Below are 27,952 nucleotides of genomic sequence, written 5' to 3'. Positions count from 1 at the left end.
CTCTCACTCTGCAGTCACTCATGCTGCCACTCTCACTCTGCAGTCACTCTCACACTGCAGTCACTCTCACTCTGCTGTCACTCATGCAGTCACTCTCACTCTGCAGTCACTCTCACTCTGCAGTCACTCACTCTGCGGTCACTCACTCTGCAGTCACTCACTCTGCAGTCATTCACTCTGCAGTCACTCTCACTCTGCAGTCACTCTCACTCTCCTCTCACTCTCATGCAGTCACTCTCACTCTGCAGTCACTCTCACTCTGCTGTCACTCTCGGTCTGCTGTCACTCATGCTATCACTCTCACTCTGCTGTCACTTATGCTGTCACACTCACTCTGCAGTCACTCTCACTCTGCAGTCACTCTCACTCTGCTGTCACTCATGCTGTCACTCTCACTCTGCTATCACTCTCACTCTGCTGTCACTCATGCTGTCACTCTCACTCTGCTGTCACTCATGCTGTCACTCTCACTCTGCTGTAGCTGTCACTCTGCTGTCACTCTCACTCTGCTGTCACTCTCACTCTGCTGTCACTCATGCTGTCACTCTCACTCTGCTGTCACTCATGATGTCACTCTCACTCATGCTGTCACTCTCACTCATACTGTCACCCTCACTCTGTAGTCACTCTCACTCTGCAGTCGCTCTCACTCTACTGTCACTCTCGCTCTGCTGTCACTCATGCTGTCACTCTCATGCAGTCACTCTCACTCTGCAGTCACTCTCACTCTGCAGTCACTCTCACTCTGCAGTTACTCTCACTCTGCAGTCACACTAACTCTGCAATCACTCACTCTGCAGTCACTCTCACTCTGCAGTCACTCTCACTCTGCAGTCACTTTCACTCTGCAGTCACTTTCACTCTGCAGTCACTCTCACTCTGCAGTCACTCTCACTCCGCAGTCACTCACTCTGCAGTTACTCACTCTGCAGTCACTCTCACTCTGCAGTCACCCATGCTGTCACTCTCACTCTGAAGTCACTCTCACTCTGCTGTCACCCATGGTGTCACTCTCACTCTGCTGTCACTCTCACTCTGCAGTCACTCTCACGCTGCAGTCACTCTCACTCTGCTGTCACTCATGCTGTCACTCTCACTCTGCTGTCACTCTCACTTATACTGTCATTCTCACTCTGCTGTCACTTTCACTCTGCAGTCACTCTCACTCTGCTGTCACTCTCACTCTGCTGTCACTCATGCTGTCACTCTCACTCTGCTGTCCCTCATGCTGTCACTCTCACTCTGCTGTCACTCTCACTCTGCTGTCACTCTCGGTCTGCTGTCACTCATGCTATCACTCTCACTCTGCTGTCACGTATGCTGTCACTCTCACTCTGCAGTGACTCTCACTCTGCAGTCACTCTCACTCTGCTGTCACTCATGCTGTCACTCTCACTCTGCTGTCACTCTCACTCTGCTGTCGCTCATGCTGTCACTCTCACTCTGCTGTCACTCATGCTGTCACTCTCACTCTGCTGTAGCTGTCACTCTGCTGTCACTCTCACTCTGCTGTCACTCTCACTCTGCTGTCACTCATGCTGTCACTCTCACTCTGCTTTCACTCATGATGTCACTCTCACTCATGCTGTCACTCTCACTCATACTGTCACTCTCACTCTGTAGTCACTCTCACTCTGCAGTCACTCTCACTCTACTGTCACTCTCGCTCTGCTGTAACTCATGCTGTCACTCTCATGCAGTCACTCTCACTCTGCAGTCACTCTCACTCTGCAGTAACTCTCACTCTGTAGTCACACTCACTCTGCAATCACTCACTCTGCAGTCACTCTCACTCTGCAGTCACTCTCACTCTGCAGTCACTCATGCTGCCACTCTCACTCTGCAGTCACTCTCACACTGCAGTCACTCTCACTCTGCTGTCACTCATGCAGTCACTCTCACTCTGCAGTCACTCTCACTCTGCAATCACTCACTCTGTGGTCACTCACTCTGCAGTCACTCACTCTGCAGTCATTCACTCTGCATTCACTCTCACTCTGCTGTCACTCTCACTCTGCTGTCACTCATGCTGTCACTCTCACTCTGCTGTCACTCATGATGTCACTCTCACTCATGCTGTCACTCTCACTCATACTGTCACTCTCACTCTGTAGTCACTCTCACTCTGCAGTCACTCTCACTCTACTGTCACTCTCGCTCTGCTGTCACTCATGCTGTCACTCTCATGCAGTCACTCTCACTCTGCAGTCACTCTCACTTTGCAGTCTCTCTCACTCTGCAGTTACTCTCACTCTGCAGTCACACTCACTCTGCAATCACTCACTCTGCAGTCACTCTCACTCTGCAGTCACTCTCACTCTGCAGTCACTCATGCTGCCACTCTCACTCTGCAGTCACTCTCACACTGCAGTCACTCTCACTCTGCTGTCACTCATGCAGTCACTCTCACTCTGCAGTCACTCTCACTCTGCAGTCACTCACTCTGCGGTCACTCACTCTGCAGTCACTCACTCTGCAGTCATTCACTCTGCAGTCACTCTCACTCTGCAGTCACTCTCACTCTCCTCTCACTCTCATGCAGTCACTCTCACTCTGCAGTCACTCTCACTCTGCTGTCACTCTCGGTCTGCTGTCACTCATGCTATCACTCTCACTCTGCTGTCACTTATGCTGTCACACTCACTCTGCAGTCACTCTCACTCTGCAGTCACTCTCACTCTGCTGTCACTCATGCTGTCACTCTCACTCTGCTATCACTCTCACTCTGCTGTCACTCATGCTGTCACTCTCACTCTGCTGTCACTCATGCTGTCACTCTCACTCTGCTGTAGCTGTCACTCTGCTGTCACTCTCACTCTGCTGTCACTCTCACTCTGCTGTCACTCATGCTGTCACTCTCACTCTGCTGTCACTCATGATGTCACTCTCACTCATGCTGTCACTCTCACTCATACTGTCACCCTCACTCTGTAGTCACTCTCACTCTGCAGTCGCTCTCACTCTACTGTCACTCTCGCTCTGCTGTCACTCATGCTGTCACTCTCATGCAGTCACTCTCACTCTGCAGTCACTCTCACTCTGCAGTCACTCTCACTCTGCAGTTACTCTCACTCTGCAGTCACACTAACTCTGCAATCACTCACTCTGCAGTCACTCTCACTCTGCAGTCACTCTCACTCTGCAGTCACTTTCACTCTGCAGTCACTCTCACTCTGCAGTCACTCTCACTCTGCAGTCACTCACTCCGCAGTCACTCACTCTGCAGTTACTCACTCTGCAGTCACTCTCACTCTGCAGTCACCCATGCTGTCACTCTCACTCTGAAGTCACTCTCACTCTGCTGTCACCCATGGTGTCACTCTCACTCTGCTGTCACTCTCACTCTGCAGTCACTCTCACGCTGCAGTCACTCTCACTCTGCTGTCACTCATGCTGTCACTCTCACTCTGCTGTCACTCTCACTTATACTGTCATTCTCACTCTGCTGTCACTTTCACTCTGCAGTCACTCTCACTCTGCTGTCACTCTCACTCTGCTGTCACTCATGCTGTCACTCTCACTCTGCTGTCCCTCATGCTGTCACTCTCACTCTGCTGTCACTCTCACTCTGCTGTCACTCTCGGTCTGCTGTCACTCATGCTATCACTCTCACTCTGCTGTCACGTATGCTGTCACTCTCACTCTGCAGTGACTCTCACTCTGCAGTCACTCTCACTCTGCTGTCACTCATGCTGTCACTCTCACTCTGCTGTCACTCTCACTCTGCTGTCGCTCATGCTGTCACTCTCACTCTGCTGTCACTCATGCTGTCACTCTCACTCTGCTGTAGCTGTCACTCTGCTGTCACTCTCACTCTGCTGTCACTCTCACTCTGCTGTCACTCATGCTGTCACTCTCACTCTGCTTTCACTCATGATGTCACTCTCACTCATGCTGTCACTCTCACTCATACTGTCACTCTCACTCTGTAGTCACTCTCACTCTGCAGTCACTCTCACTCTACTGTCACTCTCGCTCTGCTGTAACTCATGCTGTCACTCTCATGCAGTCACTCTCACTCTGCAGTCACTCTCACTCTGCAGTAACTCTCACTCTGTAGTCACACTCACTCTGCAATCACTCACTCTGCAGTCACTCTCACTCTGCAGTCACTCTCACTCTGCAGTCACTCATGCTGCCACTCTCACTCTGCAGTCACTCTCACACTGCAGTCACTCTCACTCTGCTGTCACTCATGCAGTCACTCTCACTCTGCAGTCACTCTCACTCTGCAATCACTCACTCTGTGGTCACTCACTCTGCAGTCACTCACTCTGCAGTCATTCACTCTGCATTCACTCTCACTCTGCAGTCACTCTCACTCTGCAGTCACTCTCATGCAGTCACTCTCACTCTGCAGTCACTCTCACTCTGCAGTCACTCTCACTCTGCAGTCACTCACTCTGCGGTCACTCACTCTGCAGTCACTCACTCTGCAGTTATTCACTCTGCAGTCACTCTCACTCTGCAGGCACTCTCACTCTGCAGTCACTCTCATGCAGTCACTCTCACTCTGCAGTCACTCTCACTCTGCAGTCACTCTCACTCTGCAGTCACTCATGCTGTCACTCTCACTCTGCTGTCACTCTCACTCTGCTGTCACTCTCGGTCTGCTGTCACTCATGCTATCACTCTCACTCTGCTGTCACTTATGCTGTTACTCTCACTCTGCAGTACTCTCACTCTGCAGTCACTCTCACTCTGCAGTCACTCTCACTCTGCTATCACTCATGCTGTCACTCTCACTCTGCTGTCACTCTCACTCTGCTGTCACTCATGCTGTCACTCTCACTTTGCTGTCACTCATGCTGTCACTCTCACTCTGCTGTAGCTGTCACTCTGCTGTCACTCTCACTCTGCTGTCACTCTCACTCTGCTGTCACTCATGCTGTCACTCTCACTCTGCTGTCACTCATGCTGTCACTCTCACTCTGCTGTAGCTGTCACTCTGCTGTCACTCTCACTCTGCTGTCACTCTCACTCTGCTGTCACTCATGCTGTCACTCTCACTCTGCTTTCACTCATGATGTCACTCTCACTCATGCTGTCACTCTCACTCATACTGTCACTCTCACTCTGTAGTCACTCTCACTCTGCAGTCACTCTCACTCTACTGTCACTCTCGCTCTGCTGTAACTCATGCTGTCACTCTCATGCAGTCACTCTCACTCTGCAGTCACTCTCACTCTGCAGTAACTCTCACTCTGTAGTCACACTCACTCTGCAATCACTCACTCTGCAGTCACTCTCACTCTGCAGTCACTCTCACTCTGCAGTCACTCATGCTGCCACTCTCACTCTGCAGTCACTCTCACACTGCAGTCACTCTCACTCTGCTGTCACTCATGCAGTCACTCTCACTCTGCAGTCACTCTCAATCTGCAATCACTCACTCTGTGGTCACTCACTCTGCAGTCACTCACTCTGCAGTCACTCACTCTGCAGTCATTCACTCTGCATTCACTCTCACTCTGCAGTCACTCTCACTCTGCAGTCACTCTCATGCAGTCACTCTCACTCTGCAGTCACTCTCACTCTGCAGTCACTCTCACTCTGCAGTCACTCACTCTGCGGTCACTCACTCTGCAGTCACTCACTCTGCAGTCATTCACTCTGCAGTCACTCTCACTCTGCAGGCACTCTCACTCTGCAGTCACTCTCATGCAGTCACTCTCACTCTGCAGTCACTCTCACTCTGCAGTCACTCTCACTCTGCAGTCACTCATGCTGTCACTCTCACTCTGCTGTCACTCTCACTCTGCTGTCACTCTCGGTCTGCTGTCACTCATGCTATCACTCTCACTCTGCTGTCACTTATGCTGTTACTCTCACTCTGCCGTACTCTCACTCTGCAGTCACTCTCACTCTGCAGTCACTCTCACTCTGCTGTCACTCATGCTGTCACTCTCACTCTGCTGTCACTCTCACTCTGCTGTCACTCATGCTGTCACTCTCACTTTGCTGTCACTCATGCTGTCACTCTCACTCTGCTGTAGCTGTCACTCTGCTGTCACTCTCACTCTGCTGTCACTCTCACTCTGCTGTCACTCATGATGTCACTCTCACTCATGCTGTCACTCTCACTCATACTGTCACTCTCACTCTGTAGTCACTCTCACTCTGCAGTCACTCTCACTCTACTGTCACTCTCGCTCTGCTGTCACTCATGCTGTCACTCTCATGCAGTCACTCTCACTCTGCAGTCACTCTCACTCTGCAGTCACTCTCACTCTGCAGTCACTCTCACTCTGCAGTCACTCATGCTGTCACTCTCACTCTGCAGTCACTCTCACTCTGCAGTCACTCTCACTCTGATGTCACTCATGCAGTCACTCTCACTCTGCAGTCACTCTCACTCTGCAGTCACTCACTCTGCGGTCACTCACTCTGCAGTTACTCACTCTGCGGTCACTCACTCTGCAGTCACTCTCACTCTGCAGTCACTTTCATGCAGTCACTCTCACTCTGCAGTCACTCTCAGTCTGCAGTCACTCCCACTCTGCAGTCACTCATGCTGTCACTCTCACTCTGCAGTCATTCTCACTCTGCAGTCACTCTCACTCTGCAGTCACACTCACTCTGCAGTCACACTCACTCTGCAGTCACTCTCACTCTGCAGTCACTCTCACTCTGCAGTCACTCATGCTGTCACTATCACTCTGCAGCCACGCTCACTCTGCAGTCACTCTCCCTCTGCTGTCACTCTCACTCTGCAGTCACTCTCACCCTGCACTCACTCTCACTCTGCAGTCACTCTTACTCTGCCGTCACACTCTCTCTGCAGTCACACTCACTCTGCAGTCACTCTCACTCTGCAGTCACTCTCACTCTGCAGTCACTCTCAATCTGCAGTCACTCATGCTGTCACTCTCACTCTGCAGTCACTCTCACTCTGCAGTCACTCTCACTCTGCAGTCACTCTCACTCTGATGTCACTCATGCTGTCACTCACTCTGCTGTTACTCATGCTGTCACTCTCACTCTGCTGTCACTCATGCTGTCACTCTCACTCATGCTGTCACTCTCACTCCGCAGTCACTCACTCTGCAGTCACTCACTCTGGCAGTCACTCTCACTCTGCAGTCACTCATGCTGTCACTCTCACTCTGCAGTCACTCTCACTCTGCAGTCACTCTCACTCTGCTGTCACCCATGGTGTCACTCTCACTCTGCTGTCACTCTCACGCTGCAGTCACTTTCACTCTGCTGTCACTCATGCTGTCACTCTCACTTATGCTGTCACTCTCACTCTGCAGTCACTTTCACTCTGCAGTCACTCTCACTCTGCTGTCACTCATGCTGTCACTCTCACTCTGCTGTCACTCATGCTGTCACTCTCACTCTGCTTTCACTCTCACTCTGCTGTCACTCATGCTGTCACTCTCGGTCTGCTGTCACTCATGCTATCACTCTCACTCTGCTGTCACTCATGCTGTCACTCTCACTCTGCTGTCACTCTCACTCTGCTGTCACTCATGCTGTCACTCTCACTCTGCTGTCACTCATGCTGTCACTCTCACTCATGCTGTCACTCTCACTCATACTGTCACTCTCACTCTGTAGTCACTCTCACTCTGCAGTCACTCTCACTCTACTGTCACTCTCACTCTGCAGTCACTCTCACGCTGCAGTCACTCTCACTCTGCTGTCACTCATGCAGTCACTCTCACTCTGCTGTCACTCTCACTTATACTGTCATTCTCACTCTGCTGTCACTTTCACTCTGCAGTCACTCTCACTCTGCTGTCACTCTCACTCTGCTGTCACTCATGCTGTCACTCTCACTCTGCTGTCACTCTCACGCTGCAGTCACTCTCACTCTGCTGTCACTCATGCTGTCACTCTCACTCTGCTGTCACTCTCACTTATACTGTCATTCTCACTCTGCTGTCACTTTCACTCTGCAGTCACTCTCACTCTGCTGTCACTCTCACTCTGCTGTCACTCATGCTGTCACTCTCACTCTGCTGTCCCTCATGCTGTCACTCTCACTCTGCTGTCACTCTCACTCTGCTGTCACTCTCGGTCTGCTGTCACTCATGCTGTCACTCTCACTCTGCTGTCACTCTCACTTATACTGTCATTCTCACTCTGCTGTCACTTTCACTCTGCAGTCACTCTCACTCTGCTGTCACTCTCACTCTGCTGTCACTCATGCTGTCACTCTCACTCTGCTGTCCCTCATGCTGTCACTCTCACTCTGCTGTCACTCTCACTCTGCAGTCACTCTCATGCTGCAGTCACTCTCACTCTGCTGTCACTCATGCTGTCACTCTCACTCTGCTGTCACTCTCACTTATACTGTCATTCTCACTCTGCTGTCACTTTCACTCTGCAGTCACTCTCACTCTGCTGTCACTCTCACTCTGCTGTCACTCATGCTGTCACTCTCACTCTGCTGTCCCTCATGCTGTCACTCTCACTCTGCTGTCACTCTCACTCTGCTGTCACTCTCGGTCTGCTGTCACTCATGCTATCACTCTCACTCTGCAGTCACTCACTCTGCAGTCATTCACTCTGCAGTCACTCTCACTCTGCAGTCACTCTCACTCTGCAGTCACTCTCATGCAGTCACTCTCACTCTGCAGTCACTCTCACTCTGCAGTCACTCTCACTCTGCAGTCACTCACTCTGCGGTCACTCACTCTGCAGTCACTCACTCTGCAGTCATTCACTCTGCAGTCACTCTCACTCTGCAGTCACTCTCACTCTGCAGTCACTCTCATGCAGTCACTCTCACTCTGCAGTCACTCTCACTCTGCAGTTACTCTCACTCTGCAGTCACTCTCACTCTGCTGTCACTCTCGGTCTGCTGTCACTCATGCTATCACTCTCACTCTGCTGTCACGTATGCTGTCACACTCACTCTGCAGTCACTCTCACTCTGCAGTCACTCTCACTCTGCTGTCACTCATGCTGTCACTCTCATTCTGCTGTCACTCTCACTCTGCTGTCACTCATGCTGTCACTCTCACTCTGCTGTCACTCTCACTCTGCTGTCACTTTCACTCTGCAGTCACTCTCACGCTGCTGTCACTCTCACTCTGCTGTCACTCTCACTCTGCTGTCACTCATGCTGTCACTCTCACTCTGCTGTCACTCTCGGTCTGCTGTCACTCATGCTATCACTCTCACTCTGCTGTCACTTATGCTGCCACTCTCACTCTGAAGTCACTCTCACTCTGCAGTCACTCTCACTCTGCAGTCACTCTCACTCTGCTGTCACTCATGCTGTCACTCTCACTCTGCTGTCACTCTCACTCTGCTGTCACTCATGCTGTCACTCTCACTCTGCTGTCACTCATGCTGTCACTCTCACTCTGCTGTAGCTGTCACTCTGCTGTCACTCTCACTCTGCTGTCACTCTCACTCTGCTGTCACTCATGCTGTCACTCTCACTCTGCTGTCACTCATGATGTCACTCTCACTCTCACTCATGCTGTCACTCTCACTCATACTGTCACTCTCACTCTGTAGTCACTCTCACTCTGCAGTCACTCTCACTCTACTGTCACTCTCACTCTGCTGTCACTCATGCTGTCACTCTCATGCAGTCACTCTCACTCTGCAGTCACTCTCACTCTGCAGTCACTCTCACTCTGCAGTTACTCTCACTCTGCAGTCACACTCACTCTGCAATCACTCACTCTGCAGTCACTCTCACTCTGCAGTCACTCTCACTCTGCAGTCACTCGAGCTGCCACTCTCACTCTGCAGTCACTCTCACACTGCAGTCACTCTCACTCTGCTGTCACTCATGCAGTCACTCTCACTCTGCAGTCACTCTCACTCTGCAGTCACTCACTCTGCGGTCACTCACTCTGCAGTCACTCACTCTACAGTCATTCACTCTGCAGTCACTCTCACTCTGCAGTCACTCTCACTCTCCTCTCACTCTCATGCAGTCACTCTCACTCTGCAGTCACTCTCACTCTGCTGTCACTCTCACTCTGCTGTCACTCTCGGTCTGCTGTCACTCATGCTATCACTCTCACTCTGCTGTCACTTATGCTGTCACACTCACTCTGCAGTCACTCTCACTCTGCAGTCACTCTCACTCTGCTTTCACTCATGCTGTCACTCTCACTCTGCTATCACTCTCACTCTGCTGTAACTCATGCTGTCACTCTAACTCTGCTGTCACTCATGCTGTCACTCTCACTCTGCTGTAGCTGTCACTCTGCTGTCACTCTCACTCTGCTGTCACTCTCACTCTGCTGTCACTCATGCTGTCACTCTCACTCTGCTGTCACTCATGATGTCACTCTCACTCATGCTGTCACTCTCACTCATACTGTCACCCTCACTCTGTAGTCACTCTCACTCTGCAGTCGCTCTCACTCTACTGTCACTCTCGCTATGCTGTCACTCATGCTGTCACTCTCATGCAGTCACTCTCACTCTGCAGTCACTCTCACTCTGCAGTCGCTCTCACTCTGCAGTTACTCTCACTCTGCAGTCACACTAACTCTGCAATCACTCACTTTGCAGTCACTCTCACTCTGCAGTCACTCTCACTCTGCAGTCACTTTCACTCTGCAGTCACTCTCACTCTGCAGTCACTCTCACTCTGCAGTCACTCACTCCGCAGTCACTCACTCTGCAGTTACTCACTCTGCAGTCACTCTCACTCTGCAGTCACCCATGCTGTCACTCTCACTCTGAAGTCACTCTCACTCTGCTGTCACCCATGGTGTCACTCTGCTGTCACTCTCACTCTGCAGTCACTCTCACGCTGCAGTCACTCTCACTCTGCTGTCACTCATGCTGTCACTCTCACTCTGCTGTCACTCTCACTTATACTGTCATTCTCACTCTGCTGTCACTTTCACTCTGCAGTCACTTTCACTCTGCTGTCACTCTCACTCTGCTGTCACTCATGCTGTCACTCTCACTCTGCTGTCCCTCATGCTGTCACTCTCACTCTGCTGTCACTCTCACTCTGCTGTCACTCTCGGTCTGCTGTCACTCATGCTATCACTCTCACTCTGCTGTCACTTATGCTGTCACTCTCACTCTGCAGTCACTCTCACTCTGCAGTCACTCTCACTCTGCTGTCACTCATGCTGTCACTCTCACTCTGCTGTCACTCTCACTCTGCTGTCGCTCATGCTGTCACTCTCACTCTGCTGTTACTCATGCTGTCACTCTCACTCTGCTGTAGCTGTCACTCTGCTGTCACTCTCACTCTGCTGTCACTCTCACTCTGCTGTCACTCATGCTGTCACTCTCACTCTGCTGTCACTCATGATGTCACTCTCACTCATGCTGTCACTCTCACTCATACTGTCACTCTCACTCTGTAGTCACTCTCACTCTGCAGTCACTCTCACTCTCACTCTACTGTCACTCTCGCTCTGCTGTCACTCATGCTGTCACTCTCATGCAGTCACTCTCACTCTGCAGTCACTCTCACTCTGCAGTTACTCTCACTCTGTAGTCACACTCACTCTGCAATCACTCACTCTGCAGTCACTCTCACTCTGCAGTCACTCTCACTCTGCAGTCACTCATGCTGCCACTCTCACTCTGCAGTCACTCTCACACTGCAGTCACTCTCACTCTGCTGTCACTCATGCAGTCACTCTCACTCTGCAGTCACTCTCACTCTGCAGTCACTCACTCTGCGGTCACTCACTCTGCAGTCACTCACTCTGCAGTCATTCACTCAGCAGTCACTCTCACTCTGCAGTCACTCTCACTCTGCAGTCACTCTCATGCAGTCACTCTCACTCTGCAGTCACTCTCACTCTGCAGTCACTCTCACTCTGCAGTCACTCACTCTGCGGTCACTCACTCTGTAGTCACTCACTCTGCAGTCATTCACTCTGCAGTCACTCTCACTCTGCAGTCACTCTCACTCTGCAGTCACTCATGCTGTCACTCTCACTCTGCTGTCACACTCACTCTGCTGTCACTCTCGGTCTGCTGTCACTCATGCTATCACTCTCACTCTGCTGTCACTTATGCTGTTACTCTCACTCTGCAGTACTCTCACTCTGCAGTCACTCTCACTCTGCAGTCACTCTCACTCTGCTGTCACTCATGCTGTCACTCTCACTCTGCTGTCACTCTCACTCTGCTGTCACTCATGCTGTCACTCTCACTTTGCTGTCACTCATGCTGTCACTCTCACTCTGCTGTAGCTGTCACTCTGCTGTCACTCTCACTCTGCTGTCACTCATGCTGTCACTCTCATTCTGCTGTCACTCATGATGTCACTCTCACTCATGCTGTCACTCTCACTCATACTGTCACTCTCACTCTGTAGTCACTCTCACTCTGCAGTCACTCTCACTCTACTGTCACTCTCGCTCTGCTGTCACTCATGCTGTCACTCTCATGCAGTCACTCTCACTCTGCAGTCACTCTCACTCTGCAGTCTCTCTCACTCTGCAGTTACTCTCACTCTGCAGTCACACTCACTCTGCAATCACTCACTCTGCAGTCAATCTCACTCTGCAGTCACTCTCACTCTGCAGTCACTCATGCTGCCACTCTCACTCTGCAGTCACTCTCACACTGCAGTCACTCTCACTCTGCTGTCACTCATGCAGTCACTCTCACTCTGCAGTCACTCTCACTCTGCAGTCACTCACTATGCGGTCACTCACTCTGCAGTCACTCACTCTGCAGTCATTCACTCTGCAGTCACTCTCACTCTGCAGTCACTCTCACTCTCCTCTCACTCTCATGCAGTCACTCTCACTCTGCAGTCACTCTCACTCTGCTGTCACTCTCGGTCTGCTGTCACTCATGCTATCACTCTCACTCTGCTGTCACTTATGCTGTCACACTCACTCTGCAGTCACTCTCACTCTGCAGTCACTCTCACTCTGCTGTCACTCATGCTGTCACTCTCACTCTGCTATCACTCTCACTCTGCTGTCACTCATGCTGTCACTCTCACTCTGCTGTCACTCATGCTGTCACTCTCACTCTGCTGTAGCTGTCACTCTGCTGTCACTCTCACTCTGCTGTCACTCTCACTCTGCTGTCACTCATGCTGTCACTCTCACTCTGCTGTCACTCATGATGTCACTCTCACTCATGCTGTCACTCTCACTCATACTGTCACCCTCACTCTGTAGTCACTCTCACTCTGCAGTCGCTCTCACTCTACTGTCACTCTCGCTCTGCTGTCACTCATGCTGTCACTCTCATGCAGTCACTCTCACTCTGCAGTCACTCTCACTCTGCAGTCACTCTCACTCTGCAGTTACTCTCACTCTGCAGTCACACTAACTCTGCAATCACTCACTCTGCAGTCACTCTCACTCTGCAGTCACTCTCACTCTGCAGTCACTTTCACTCTGCAGTCACTCTCACTCTGCAGTCACTCTCACTCTGCAGTCACTCACTCCGCAGTCACTCACTCTGCAGTTACTCACTCTGCAGTCACTCTCACTCTGCAGTCACTCATGCTGTCACTCTCACTCTGAAGTCACTCTCACTCTGCTGTCACCCATGGTGTCACTCTCACTCTGCTGTCACTCTCACTCTGCAGTCACTCTCACACTGCAGTCACTCTCACTCTGCTGTCACTCATGCTGTCACTCTCACTCTGCTGTCACTCTCACTTATACTGTCATTCTCACTCTGCTGTCACTTTCACTCTGCAGTCACTCTCACTCTGCTGTCACTCTCACTCTGCTGTCACTCATGCTGTCACTCTCACTCTGCTGTCCCTCATGCTGTCACTCTCACTCTGCTGTCACTCTCACTCTGCTGTCACTCTCGGTCTGCTGTCACTCATGCTATCACTCTCACTCTGCTGTCATGTATGCTGTCACTCTCACTCTGCAGTGACTCTCACTCTGCAGTCACTCTCACTCTGCTGTCACTCATGCTGTCACTCTCACTCTGCTGTCACTCTCACTCTGCTGTCGCTCATGCTGTCACTCTCACTCTGCTGTCACTCATGCTGTCACTCTCACTCTGCTGTAGCTGTCACTCTGCTGTCACTCTCACTCTGCTGTCACTCTCACTCTGCTGTCACTCATGCTGTCACTCTCACTCTGCTTTCACTCATGATGTCACTCTCACTCATGCTGTCACTCTCACTCATACTGTCACTCTCACTCTGTAGTCACTCTCACTCTGCAGTCACTCTCACTCTACTGTCACTCTCGCTCTGCTGTCACTCATGCTGTCACTCTCATGCAGTCACTCTCACTCTGCAGTCACTCTCACTCTGCAGTTACTCTCACTCTGTAGTCACACTCACTCTGCAATCACTCACTCTGCAGTCACTCTCACTCTGCAGTCACTCTCACTCTGCAGTCACTCATGCTGCAACTCTCACTCTGCAGTCACTCTCACACTGCAGTCACTCTCACTCTGCTGTCACTCATGCAGTCACTCTCACTCTGCAGTCACTCTCACTCTGCAATCACTCACTCTGCGGTCACTCACTCTGCAGTCACTCACTCTTCAGTCATTCACTCTGCAGTCACTCTCACTCTGCAGTCACTCTCATGCAGTCACTCTCACTCTGCAGTCACTCTCACTCTGCAGTCACTCTCACTCTGCAGTCACTCACTCTGCGGTCACTCACTCTGCAGTCACTCACTCTGCAGTCAATCACTCTGCAGTCACTCTCACTCTGCAGGCACTCTCACTCTGCAGTCACTCTCATGCAGTCACTCTCACTCTGCAGTCACTCTCACTCTGCAGTCACTCTCACTCTGCAGTCACTCATGCTGTCACTCTCACTCTGCTGTCACTCTCACTCTGCTGTCACTTATGCTGTTACTCTCACTCTGCAGTACTCTCACTCTGCAGTCACTCTCACTCTGCAGTCACTCTCACTCTGCTGTCACTCATGCTGTCACTCTCACTCTGCTGTCACTCTCACTCTGCTGTCACTCATGCTGTCACTCTCACTTTGCTGTCACTCATGCTGTCACTCTCACTCTGCTGTAGCTGTCACTCTGCTGTCACTCTCACTCTGCTGTCACTCTCACTCTGCTGTCACTCATGATGTCACTCTCACTCATGCTGCCACTCTCACTCATACTGTCACTCTCACTCTGTAGTCACTCTCACTCTGCAGTCACTCTCACTCTACTGTCACTCTCGCTCTGCTGTCACTCATGCTGTCACTCTCATGCAGTCACTCTCACTCTGCAGTCACTCTCACTCTGCAGTCACTCTCACTCTGCAGTCACTCTCACTCTGCAGTCACTCATGCTGTCACTCTCACTCTGCAGTCACTCTCACTCTGCAGTCACTCTCACTCTGATGTCACTCATGCAGTCACTCTCACTCTGCAGTCACTCTCACTCTGCAGTCACTCACTCTGCGGTCACTCACTCTGCAGTTACTCACTCTGCAGTCACTCACTCTGCAGTCACTCTCACTCTGCAGTCACTTTCATGCAGTCACTCTCACTCTGCAGTCACTTTCACTCTGCAGTCACTCTCACTCTGCTGTCACTCTTACTCTGCTGTCACTCATGCTGTCACTCTCACTCTTCTGTCCCTCATGCTGTCACTCTCACTCTGCTGTCACTCTCACTCTGCAGTCACTCTCACGCTGCAGTCACTCTCACTCTGCTGTCACTCATGCTGTCACTCTCACTCTGCTGTCACTCTCACTTATACTGTCATTCTCACTCTGCTGTCACTTTCACTCTGCAGTCACTCTCACTCTGCTGTCACTCATGCTGTCACTCTCACTCTGCTGTCCCTCATGCTGTCACTCTCACTCTGCTGTCACTCTCACTCTGCTGTCACTCTCGGTCTGCTGTCACTCATGCTATCACTCTCACTCTGCAGTCACTCACTCTGCAGTCATTCACTCTGCAGTCACTCTCACTCTGCAGTCACTCTCACTCTGCAGTCACTCTCATGCAGTCACTCTCACTCTGCAGTCACTCTCACTCTGCAGTCACTCTCACTCTGCAGTCACTCACTCTGCGGTCACTCACTCTGCAGTCACTCACTCTGCAGTCATTCACTCTGCAGTCACTCTCACTCTGCAGTCACTCTCATGCAGTCACTCTCACTCTGCAGTCACTCTCACTCTGCAGTCACTCTCACTCTGCAGTCACTCTCACTCTGCTGTCACTCTCGGTCTGCTGTCACTCATGCTATCACTCTCACTCTGCTGTCACGTATGCTGTCACACTCACTCTGCAGTCACTCTCACTCTGCAGTCACTCTCACTCTGCTGTCACTCATGCTGTCACTCTCATTCTGCTGTCACTCTCACTCTGCTGTCACTCATGCTGTCACTCTCACTCTGCTGTCACTCATGCTGTCACTCTCACTCTGCTGTAGCTGTCACTCTAATGTCACTCTCACTCTGCTGTCACTCTCACTCTGCTGTCACTTTCACTCTGCAGTCACTCTCACGCTGCTGTCACTCTCACTCTGCTGTCACTCTCACTCTGCTGTCACTCATGCTGTCACTCTCACTCTGCTGTCACTCTCGGTCTGCTGTCACTCATGCTATCACTCTCACTCTGCTGTCACTTATGCTGCCACTCTCACTCTGAAGTCACTCTCACTCTGCAGTCACTCTCACTCTGCAGTCACTCTCACTCTGCTGTCACTCATGCTGTCACTCTCACTCTGCTGTCACTCTCACTCTGCTGTCACTCATGCTGTCACTCTCACTCTGCTGTCACTCATGCTGTCACTCTCACTCTGCTGTAGCTGTCACTCTGCTGTCACTCTCACTCCGCTGTCACTCTCACTCTGCTGTCACTCATGCTGTCACTCTCACTCTGCTGTCACTCATGATGTCACTCTCACTCTCACCCATGCTGTCACTCTCACTCATACTGTCAATCTCACTCTGTAGTCACTCTCACTCTGCAGTCACTCTCACTCTACTGTCACTCTCACTCTGCTGTCACTCATGCTGTCACTCTCATGCAGTCACTCTCACTCTGCAGTCACTCTCACTCTGCAGTCACTCTCACTCTGCAGTTACTCTCACTCTGCAGTCACACTCACTCTGCAATCACTCACTCTGCAGTCACTCTCACTCTGCAGTCACTCTCACTCTGCAGTCACTCGAGCTGCCACTCTCACTCTGCAGTCACTCTCACACTGCAGTCACTCTCACTCTGCTGTCACTCATGCAGTCACTCTCACTCTGCAGTCACTCTCACTCTGCAGTCACTCACTCTGCGGTCACTCACTCTGCAGTCACTCACTCTACAGTCATTCACTCTGCAGTCACTCTCACTCTGCAGTCACTCTCACTCTCCTCTCACTCTCATGCAGTCACTCTCACTCTGCAGTCACTCTCACTCTGCTGTCACTCTCACTCTGCTGTCACTCTCGGTCTGCTGTCACTCATGCTATCACTCTCACTCTGCTGTCACTTATGCTGTCACACTCACTCTGCAGTCACTCTCACTCTGCAGTCACTCTCACTCTGCTGTCACTCATGCTGTCACTCTCACTCTGCTATCACTCTCACTCTGCTGTAACTCATGCTGTCACTCTAACTCTGCTGTCACTCATGCTGTCACTCTCACTCTGCTGTAGCTGTCACTCTGCTGTCACTCTCACTCTGCTGTCACTCTCACTCTGCTGTCACTCATGCTGTCACTCTCACTCTGCTGTCACTCATGCTGTCACTCTCACTCATGCTGTCACTCTCACTCATACTGTCACCCTCACTCTGTAGTCACTCTCACTCTGCAGTCGCTCTCACTCTACTGTCACTCTCGCTATGCTGTCACTCTCATGCAGTCACTCTCACTCTGCAGTCACTCTCACTCTGCAGTCGCTCTCACTCTGCAGTTACTCTCACTCTGCAGTCACACTAACTCTGCAATCACTCACTTTGCAGTCACTCTCACTCTGCAGTCACTCTCACTCTGCAGTCACTTTCACTCTGCAGTCACTCTCACTCTGCAGTCACTCACTCCGCAGTCACTCACTCTGCAGTTACTCACTCTGCAGTCACTCTCACTCTGCAGTCACCCATGCTGTCACTCTCACTCTGAAGTCACTCTCACTCTGCTGTCACCCATGGTGTCACTCTGCTGTCACTCTCACTCTGCAGTCACTCTCACGCTGCAGTCACTCTCACTCTGCTGTCACTCATGCTGTCACTCTCACTCTGCTGTCACTCTCACTTATACTGTCATTCTCACTCTGCTGTCACTTTCACTCTGCAGTCACTTTCACTCTGCTGTCACTCTCACTCTGCTGTCACTCATGCTGTCACTCTCACTCTGCTGTCCCTCATGCTGTCACTCTCACTCTGCTGTCACTCTCATTCTGCTGTCACTCTCGGTCTGCTGTCACTCATGCTATCACTCTCACTCTGCTGTCACTTATGCTGTCACTCTCACTCTGCAGTCACTCTCACTCTGCAGTCACTCTCACTCTGCTGTCACTCATGCTGTCACTCTCACTCTGCTGTCACTCTCACTCTGCTGTCGCTCATGCTGTCACTCTCACTCTGCTGTCACTCATGCTGTCACTCTCACTCTGCTGTAGCTGTCACTCTGCTGTCACTCTCACTCTGCTGTCACTCTCACTCTGCTGTCACTCATGCTGTCACTCTCACTCTGCTGTCACTCATGATGTCACTCTCACTCATGCTGTCACTCTCACTCTGCAGTCACTCACTATGCGGTCACTCACTCTGCGGTCACTCACTCTGCAGTCATTCACTCTGCAGTCACTCTCACTCTGCAGTCACTCTCACTCTCCTCTCACTCTCATGCAGTCACTCTCACTCTGCAGTCACTCTCACTCTGCTGTCACTCTCGGTCTGCTGTCACTCATGCTATCACTCTCACTCTGCTGTCACTTATGCTGTCACACTCACTCTGCAGTCACTCTCACTCTGCAGTCACTCTCACTCTGCAGTCACTCACTCTGCGGTCACTCACTCTGTAGTCACTCACTCTGCAGTCATTCACTCTGCAGTCACTCTCACTCTGCAGTCACTCTCACTCTGCAGTCACTCATGCTGTCACTCTCACTCTGCTGTCACACTCACTCTGCTGTCACTCTCGGTCTGCTGTCACTCATGCTATCACTCTCACTCTGCTGTCACTTATGCTGTTACTCTCACTCTGCAGTACTCTCACTCTGCAGTCACTCTCACTCTGCAGTCACTCTCACTCTGCTGTCACTCATGCTGTCACTCTCACTCTGCTGTCACTCTCACTCTGCTGTCACTCATGCTGTCACTCTCACTTTGCTGTCACTCATGCTGTCACTCTCACTCTGCTGTAGCTGTCACTCTGCTGTCACTCTCACTCTGCTGTCACTCATGCTGTCACTCTCACTCTGCTGTCACTCATGATGTCACTCTCACTCATGCTGTCACTCTCACTCATACTGTCACTCTCACTCTGTAGTCACTCTCACTCTGCAGTCACTCTCACTCTACTGTCACTCTCGCTCTGCTGTCACTCATGCTGTCACTCTCATGCAGTCACTCTCACTCTGCAGTCACTCTCACTCTGCAGTCTCTCTCACTCTGCAGTTACTCTCACTCTGCAGTCACACTCACTCTGCAATCACTCACTCTGCAGTCAATCTCACTCTGCAGTCACTCTCACTCTGCAGTCACTCATGCTGCCACTCTCACTCTGCAGTCACTCTCACACTGCAGTCACTCTCACTCTGCTGTCACTCATGCAGTCACTCTCACTCTGCAGTCACTCTCACTCTGCAGTCACTCACTATGCGGTCACTCACTCTGCAGTCACTCACTCTGCAGTCATTCACTCTGCAGTCACTCTCACTCTGCAGTCACTCTCACTCTCCTCTCACTCTCATGCAGTCACTCTCACTCTGCAGTCACTCTCACTCTGCTGTCACTCTCGGTCTGCTGTCACTCATGCTATCACTCTCACTCTGCTGTCACTTATGCTGTCACACTCACTCTGCAGTCACTCTCACTCTGCAGTCACTCTCACTCTGCTGTCACTCATGCTGTCACTCTCACTCTGCTATCACTCTCACTCTGCTGTCACTCATGCTGTCACTCTCACTCTGCTGTCACTCATGCTGTCACTCTCACTCTGCTGTAGCTGTCACTCTGCTGTCACTCTCACTCTGCTGTCACTCTCACTCTGCTGTCACTCATGCTGTCACTCTCACTCTGCTGTCACTCATGATGTCACTCTCACTCATGCTGTCACTCTCACTCATACTGTCACCCTCACTCTGTAGTCACTCTCACTCTGCAGTCGCTCTCACTCTACTGTCACTCTCGCTCTGCTGTCACTCATGCTGTCACTCTCATGCAGTCACTCTCACTCTGCAGTCACTCTCACTCTGCAGTCACTCTCACTCTGCAGTTACTCTCACTCTGCAGTCACACTAACTCTGCAATCACTCACTCTGCAGTCACTCTCACTCTGCAGTCACTCTCACTCTGCAGTCACTTTCACTCTGCAGTCACTCTCACTCTGCAGTCACTCTCACTCTGCAGTCACTCACTCCGCAGTCACTCACTCTGCAGTTACTCACTCTGCAGTCACTCTCACTCTGCAGTCACTCATGCTGTCACTCTCACTCTGAAGTCACTCTCACTCTGCTGTCACCCATGGTGTCACTCTCACTCTGCTGTCACTCTCACTCTGCAGTCACTCTCACACTGCAGTCACTCTCACTCTGCTGTCACTCATGCTGTCACTCTCACTCTGCTGTCACTCTCACTTATACTGTCATTCTCACTCTGCTGTCACTTTCACTCTGCAGTCACTCTCACTCTGCTGTCACTCTCACTCTGCTGTCACTCATGCTGTCACTCTCACTCTGCTGTCCCTCATGCTGTCACTCTCACTCTGCTGTCACTCTCACTCTGCTGTCACTCTCGGTCTGCTGTCACTCATGCTATCACTCTCACTCTGCTGTCATGTATGCTGTCACTCTCACTCTGCAGTGACTCTCACTCTGCAGTCACTCTCACTCTGCTGTCACTCATGCTGTCACTCTCACTCTGCTGTCACTCTCACTCTGCTGTCGCTCATGCTGTCACTCTCACTCTGCTGTCACTCATGCTGTCACTCTCACTCTGCTGTAGCTGTCACTCTGCTGTCACTCTCACTCTGCTGTCACTCTCACTCTGCTGTCACTCATGCTGTCACTCTCACTCTGCTTTCACTCATGATGTCACTCTCACTCATGCTGTCACTCTCACTCATACTGTCACTCTCACTCTGTAGTCACTCTCACTCTGCAGTCACTCTCACTCTACTGTCACTCTCGCTCTGCTGTCACTCATGCTGTCACTCTCATGCAGTCACTCTCACTCTGCAGTCACTCTCACTCTGCAGTTACTCTCACTCTGTAGTCACACTCACTCTGCAATCACTCACTCTGCAGTCACTCTCACTCTGCAGTCACTCTCACTCTGCAGTCACTCATGCTGCAACTCTCACTCTGCAGTCACTCTCACACTGCAGTCACTCTCACTCTGCTGTCACTCATGCAGTCACTCTCACTCTGCAGTCACTCTCACTCTGCAATCACTCACTCTGCGGTCACTCACTCTGCAGTCACTCACTCTGCAGTCATTCACTCTGCAGTCACTCTCACTCTGCAGTCACTCTCATGCAGTCACTCTCACTCTGCAGTCACTCTCACTCTGCAGTCACTCTCACTCTGCAGTCACTCACTCTGCGGTCACTCACTCTGCAGTCACTCACTCTGCAGTCAATCACTCTGCAGTCACTCTCACTCTGCAGGCACTCTCACTCTGCAGTCACTCTCATGCAGTCACTCTCACTCTGCAGTCACTCTCACTCTGCAGTCACTCTCACTCTGCAGTCACTCATGCTGTCACTCTCACTCTGCTGTCACTCTCACTCTGCTGTCACTTATGCTGTTACTCTCACTCTGCAGTACTCTCACTCTGCAGTCACTCTCACTCTGCAGTCACTCTCACTCTGCTGTCACTCATGCTGTCACTCTCACTCTGCTGTCACTCTCACTCTGCTGTCACTCATGCTGTCACTCTCACTTTGCTGTCACTCATGCTGTCACTCTCACTCTGCTGTAGCTGTCACTCTGCTGTCACTCTCACTCTGCTGTCACTCTCACTCTGCTGTCACTCATGATGTCACTCTCACTCATGCTGCCACTCTCACTCATACTGTCACTCTCACTCTGTAGTCACTCTCACTCTGCAGTCACTCTCACTCTACTGTCACTCTCGCTCTGCTGTCACTCATGCTGTCACTCTCATGCAGTCACTCTCACTCTGCAGTCACTCTCACTCTGCAGTCACTCTCACTCTGCAGTCACTCTCACTCTGCAGTCACTCATGCTGTCACTCTCACTCTGCAGTCACTCTCACTCTGCAGTCACTCTCACTCTGATGTCACTCATGCAGTCACTCTCACTCTGCAGTCACTCTCACTCTGCAGTCACTCACTCTGCGGTCACTCACTCTGCAGTTACTCACTCTGCAGTCACTCACTCTGCAGTCACTCTCACTCTGCAGTCACTTTCATGCAGTCACTCTCACTCTGCAGTCACTTTCACTCTGCAGTCACTCTCACTCTGCTGTCACTCTTACTCTGCTGTCACTCATGCTGTCACTCTCACTCTTCTGTCCCTCATGCTGTCACTCTCACTCTGCTGTCACTCTCACTCTGCAGTCACTCTCACGCTGCAGTCACTCTCACTCTGCTGTCACTCATGCTGTCACTCTCACTCTGCTGTCACTCTCACTTATACTGTCATTCTCACTCTGCTGTCACTTTCACTCTGCAGTCACTCTCACTCTGCTGTCACTCTCACTCTGCTGTCACTCATGCTGTCACTCTCACTCTGCTGTCCCTCATGCTGTCACTCTCACTCTGCTGTCACTCTCACTCTGCTGTCACTCTCGGTCTGCTGTCACTCATGCTATCACTCTCACTCTGCAGTCACTCACTCTGCAGTCATTCACTCTGCAGTCACTCTCACTCTGCAGTCACTCTCACTCTGCAGTCACTCTCATGCAGTCACTCTCACTCTGCAGTCACTCTCACTCTGCAGTCACTCTCACTCTGCAGTCACTCACTCTGCGGTCACTCACTCTGCAGTCACTCACTCTGCAGTCATTCACTCTGCAGTCACTCTCACTCTGCAGTCACTCTCATGCAGTCACTCTCACTCTGCAGTCACTCTCACTCTGCAGTCACTCTCACTCTGCAGTCACTCTCACTCTGCTGTCACTCTCGGTCTGCTGTCACTCATGCTATCACTCTCACTCTGCTGTCACGTATGCTGTCACACTCACTCTGCAGTCACTCTCACTCTGCAGTCACTCTCACTCTGCTGTCACTCATGCTGTCACTCTCATTCTGCTGTCACTCTCACTCTGCTGTCACTCATGCTGTCACTCTCACTCTGCTGTCACTCATGCTGTCACTCTCACTCTGCTGTAGCTGTCACTCTAATGTCACTCTCACTCTGCTGTCACTCTCACTCTGCTGTCACTTTCACTCTGCAGTCACTCTCACGCTGCTGTCACTCTCACTCTGCTGTCACTCTCACTCTGCTGTCACTCATGCTGTCACTCTCACTCTGCTGTCACTCTCGGTCTGCTGTCACTCATGCTATCACTCTCACTCTGCTGTCACTTATGCTGCCACTCTCACTCTGAAGTCACTCTCACTCTGCAGTCACTCTCACTCTGCAGTCACTCTCACTCTGCTGTCACTCATGCTGTCACTCTCACTCTGCTGTCACTCTCACTCTGCTGTCACTCATGCTGTCACTCTCACTCTGCTGTCACTCATGCTGTCACTCTCACTCTGCTGTAGCTGTCACTCTGCTGTCACTCTCACTCCGCTGTCACTCTCACTCTGCTGTCACTCATGCTGTCACTCTCACTCTGCTGTCACTCATGATGTCACTCTCACTCTCACCCATGCTGTCACTCTCACTCATACTGTCAATCTCACTCTGTAGTCACTCTCACTCTGCAGTCACTCTCACTCTACTGTCACTCTCACTCTGCTGTCACTCATGCTGTCACTCTCATGCAGTCACTCTCACTCTGCAGTCACTCTCACTCTGCAGTCACTCTCACTCTGCAGTTACTCTCACTCTGCAGTCACACTCACTCTGCAATCACTCACTCTGCAGTCACTCTCACTCTGCAGTCACTCTCACTCTGCAGTCACTCGAGCTGCCACTCTCACTCTGCAGTCACTCTCACACTGCAGTCACTCTCACTCTGCTGTCACTCATGCAGTCACTCTCACTCTGCAGTCACTCTCACTCTGCAGTCACTCACTCTGCGGTCACTCACTCTGCAGTCACTCACTCTACAGTCATTCACTCTGCAGTCACTCTCACTCTGCAGTCACTCTCACTCTCCTCTCACTCTCATGCAGTCACTCTCACTCTGCAGTCACTCTCACTCTGCTGTCACTCTCACTCTGCTGTCACTCTCGGTCTGCTGTCACTCATGCTATCACTCTCACTCTGCTGTCACTTATGCTGTCACACTCACTCTGCAGTCACTCTCACTCTGCAGTCACTCTCACTCTGCTGTCACTCTTGCTGTCACTCTCACTCTGCTATCACTCTCACTCTGCTGTAACTCATGCTGTCACTCTAACTCTGCTGTCACTCATGCTGTCACTCTCACTCTGCTGTAGCTGTCACTCTGCTGTCACTCTCACTCTGCTGTCACTCTCACTCTGCTGTCACTCATGCTGTCACTCTCACTCTGCTGTCACTCATGATGTCACTCTCACTCATGCTGTCACTCTCACTCATACTGTCACCCTCACTCTGTAGTCACTCTCACTCTGCAGTCGCTCTCACTCTACTGTCACTCTCGCTATGCTGTCACTCATGCTGTCACTCTCATGCAGTCACTCTCACTCTGCAGTCACTCTCACTCTGCAGTCGCTCTCACTCTGCAGTTACTCTCACTCTGCAGTCACACTAACTCTGCAATCACTCACTTTGCAGTCACTCTCACTCTGCAGTCACTCTCACTCTGCAGTCACTTTCACTCTGCAGTCACTCTCACTCTGCAGTCACTCTCACTCTGCAGTCACTCACTCCGCAGTCACTCACTCTGCAGTTACTCACTCTGCAGTCACTCTCACTCTGCAGTCACCCATGCTGTCACTCTCACTCTGAAGTCACTCTCACTCTGCTGTCACCCATGGTGTCACTCTGCTGTCACTCTCACTCTGCAGTCACTCTCACGCTGCAGTCACTCTCACTCTGCTGTCACTCATGCTGTCACTCTCACTCTGCTGTCACTCTCACTTATACTGTCATTCTCACTCTGCTGTCACTTTCACTCTGCAGTCACTTTCACTCTGCTGTCACTCTCACTCTGCTGTCACTCATGCTGTCACTCTCACTCTGCTGTCCCTCATGCTGTCACTCTCACTCTGCTGTCACTCTCATTCTGCTGTCACTCTCGGTCTGCTGTCACTCATGCTATCACTCTCACTCTGCTGTCACTTATGCTGTCACTCTCACTCTGCAGTCACTCTCACTCTGCAGTCACTCTCACTCTGCTGTCACTCATGCTGTCACTCTCACTCTGCTGTCACTCTCACTCTGCTGTCGCTCATGCTGTCACTCTCACTCTGCTGTCACTCATGCTGTCACTCTCACTCTGCTGTAGCTGTCACTCTGCTGTCACTCTCACTCTGCTGTCACTCTCACTCTGCTGTCACTCATGCTGTCACTCTCACTCTGCTGTCACTCATGATGTCACTCTCACTCATGCTGTCACTCTCACTCATACTGTCACTCTCACTCTGTAGTCACTCTCACTCTGCAGTCACTCTCACTCTCACTCTACTGTCACTCTCGCTCTGCTGTCACTCATGCTGTCACTCTCATGCAGTCACTCTCACTCTGCAGTCACTCTCACTCTGCAGTTACTCTCACTCTGTAGTCACACTCACTCTGCAATCACTCACTCTGCAGTCACTCTCACTCTGCAGTCACTCTCACTCTGCAGTCACTCATGCTGCCACTCTCACTCTGCAGTCACTCTCACACTGCAGTCACTCTCACTCTGCTGTCACTCATGCAGTCACTCTCACTCTGCAGTCACTCTCACTCTGCAGTCACTCACTCTGCGGTCACTCACTCTGCAGTCACTCACTCTGCAGTCATTCACTCAGCAGTCACTCTCACTCTGCAGTCACTCTCACTCTGCAGTCACTCTCATGCAGTCACTCTCACTCTGCAGTCACTCTCACTCTGCAGTCACTCTCACTCTGCAGTCACTCACTCTGCGGTCACTCACTCTGTAGTCACTCACTCTGCAGTCATTCACTCTGCAGTCACTCTCACTCTGCAGTCACTCTCACTCTGCAGTCACTCATGCTGTCACTCTCACTCTGCTGTCACACTCACTCTGCTGTCACTCTCGGTCTGCTGTCACTCATGCTATCACTCTCACTCTGCTGTCACTTATGCTGTTACTCTCACTCTGCAGTACTCTCACTCTGCAGTCACTCTCACTCTGCAGTCACTCTCACTCTGCTGTCACTCATGCTGTCACTCTCACTCTGCTGTCACTCTCACTCTGCTGTCACTCATGCTGTCACTCTCACTTTGCTGTCACTCATGCTGTCACTCTCACTCTGCTGTAGCTGTCACTCTGCTGTCACTCTCACTCTGCTGTCACTCATGCTGTCACTCTCACTCTGCTGTCACTCATGATGTCACTCTCACTCATGCTGTCACTCTCACTCATACTGTCACTCTCACTCTGTAGTCACTCTCACTCTGCAGTCACTCTCACTCTACTGTCACTCTCGCTCTGCTGTCACTCATGCTGTCACTCTCATGCAGTCACTCTCACTCTGCAGTCACTCTCACTCTGCAGTCTCTCTCACTCTGCAGTTACTCTCACTCTGCAGTCACACTCACTCTGCAATCACTCACTCTGCAGTCAATCTCACTCTGCAGTCACTCTCACTCTGCAGTCACTCATGCTGCCACTCTCACTCTGCAGTCACTCTCACACTGCAGTCACTCTCACTCTGCTGTCACTCATGCAGTCACTCTCACTCTGCAGTCACTCTCACTCTGCAGTCACTCACTATGCGGTCACTCACTCTGCAGTCACTCACTCTGCAGTCATTCACTCTGCAGTCACTCTCACTCTGCAGTCACTCTCACTCTCCTCTCACTCTCATGCAGTCACTCTCACTCTGCAGTCACTCTCACTCTGCTGTCACTCTCGGTCTGCTGTCACTCATGCTATCACTCTCACTCTGCTGTCACTTATGCTGTCACACTCACTCTGCAGTCACTCTCACTCTGCAGTCACTCTCACTCTGCTGTCACTCATGCTGTCACTCTCACTCTGCTATCACTCTCACTCTGCTGTCACTCATGCTGTCACTCTCACTCTGCTGTCACTCATGCTGTCACTCTCACTCTGCTGTAGCTGTCACTCTGCTGTCACTCTCACTCTGCTGTCACTCTCACTCTGCTGTCACTCATGCTGTCACTCTCACTCTGCTGTCACTCATGATGTCACTCTCACTCATGCTGTCACTCTCACTCATACTGTCACCCTCACTCTGTAGTCACTCTCACTCTGCAGTCGCTCTCACTCTACTGTCACTCTCGCTCTGCTATCACTCATGCTGTCACTCTCATGCAGTCACTCTCACTCTGCAGTCACTCTCACTCTGCAGTCACTCTCACTCTGCAGTTACTCTCACTCTGCAGTCACACTAACTCTGCAATCACTCACTCTGCAGTCACTCTCACTCTGCAGTCACTCTCACTCTGCAGTCACTTTCACTCTGCAGTCACTCTCACTCTGCAGTCACTCTCACTCTGCAGTCACTCACTCCGCAGTCACTCACTCTGCAGTTACTCACTCTGCAGTCACTCTCACTCTGCAGTCACCCATGCTGTCACTCTCACTCTGAAGTCACTCTCACTCTGCTGTCACCCATGGTGTCACTCTCACTCTGCTGTCACTCTCACTCTGCAGTCACTCTCACGCTGCAGTCACTCTCACT

Source organism: Lissotriton helveticus, chromosome 8 (genome assembly GCF_964261635.1).
Source record: "Lissotriton helveticus chromosome 8, aLisHel1.1, whole genome shotgun sequence".
NCBI lineage: Eukaryota > Metazoa > Chordata > Amphibia > Caudata > Salamandridae > Lissotriton > Lissotriton helveticus.
The sequence above is the reverse complement of the archived record's forward strand: the minus strand, read 5'-3'. Positions refer to the sequence as shown.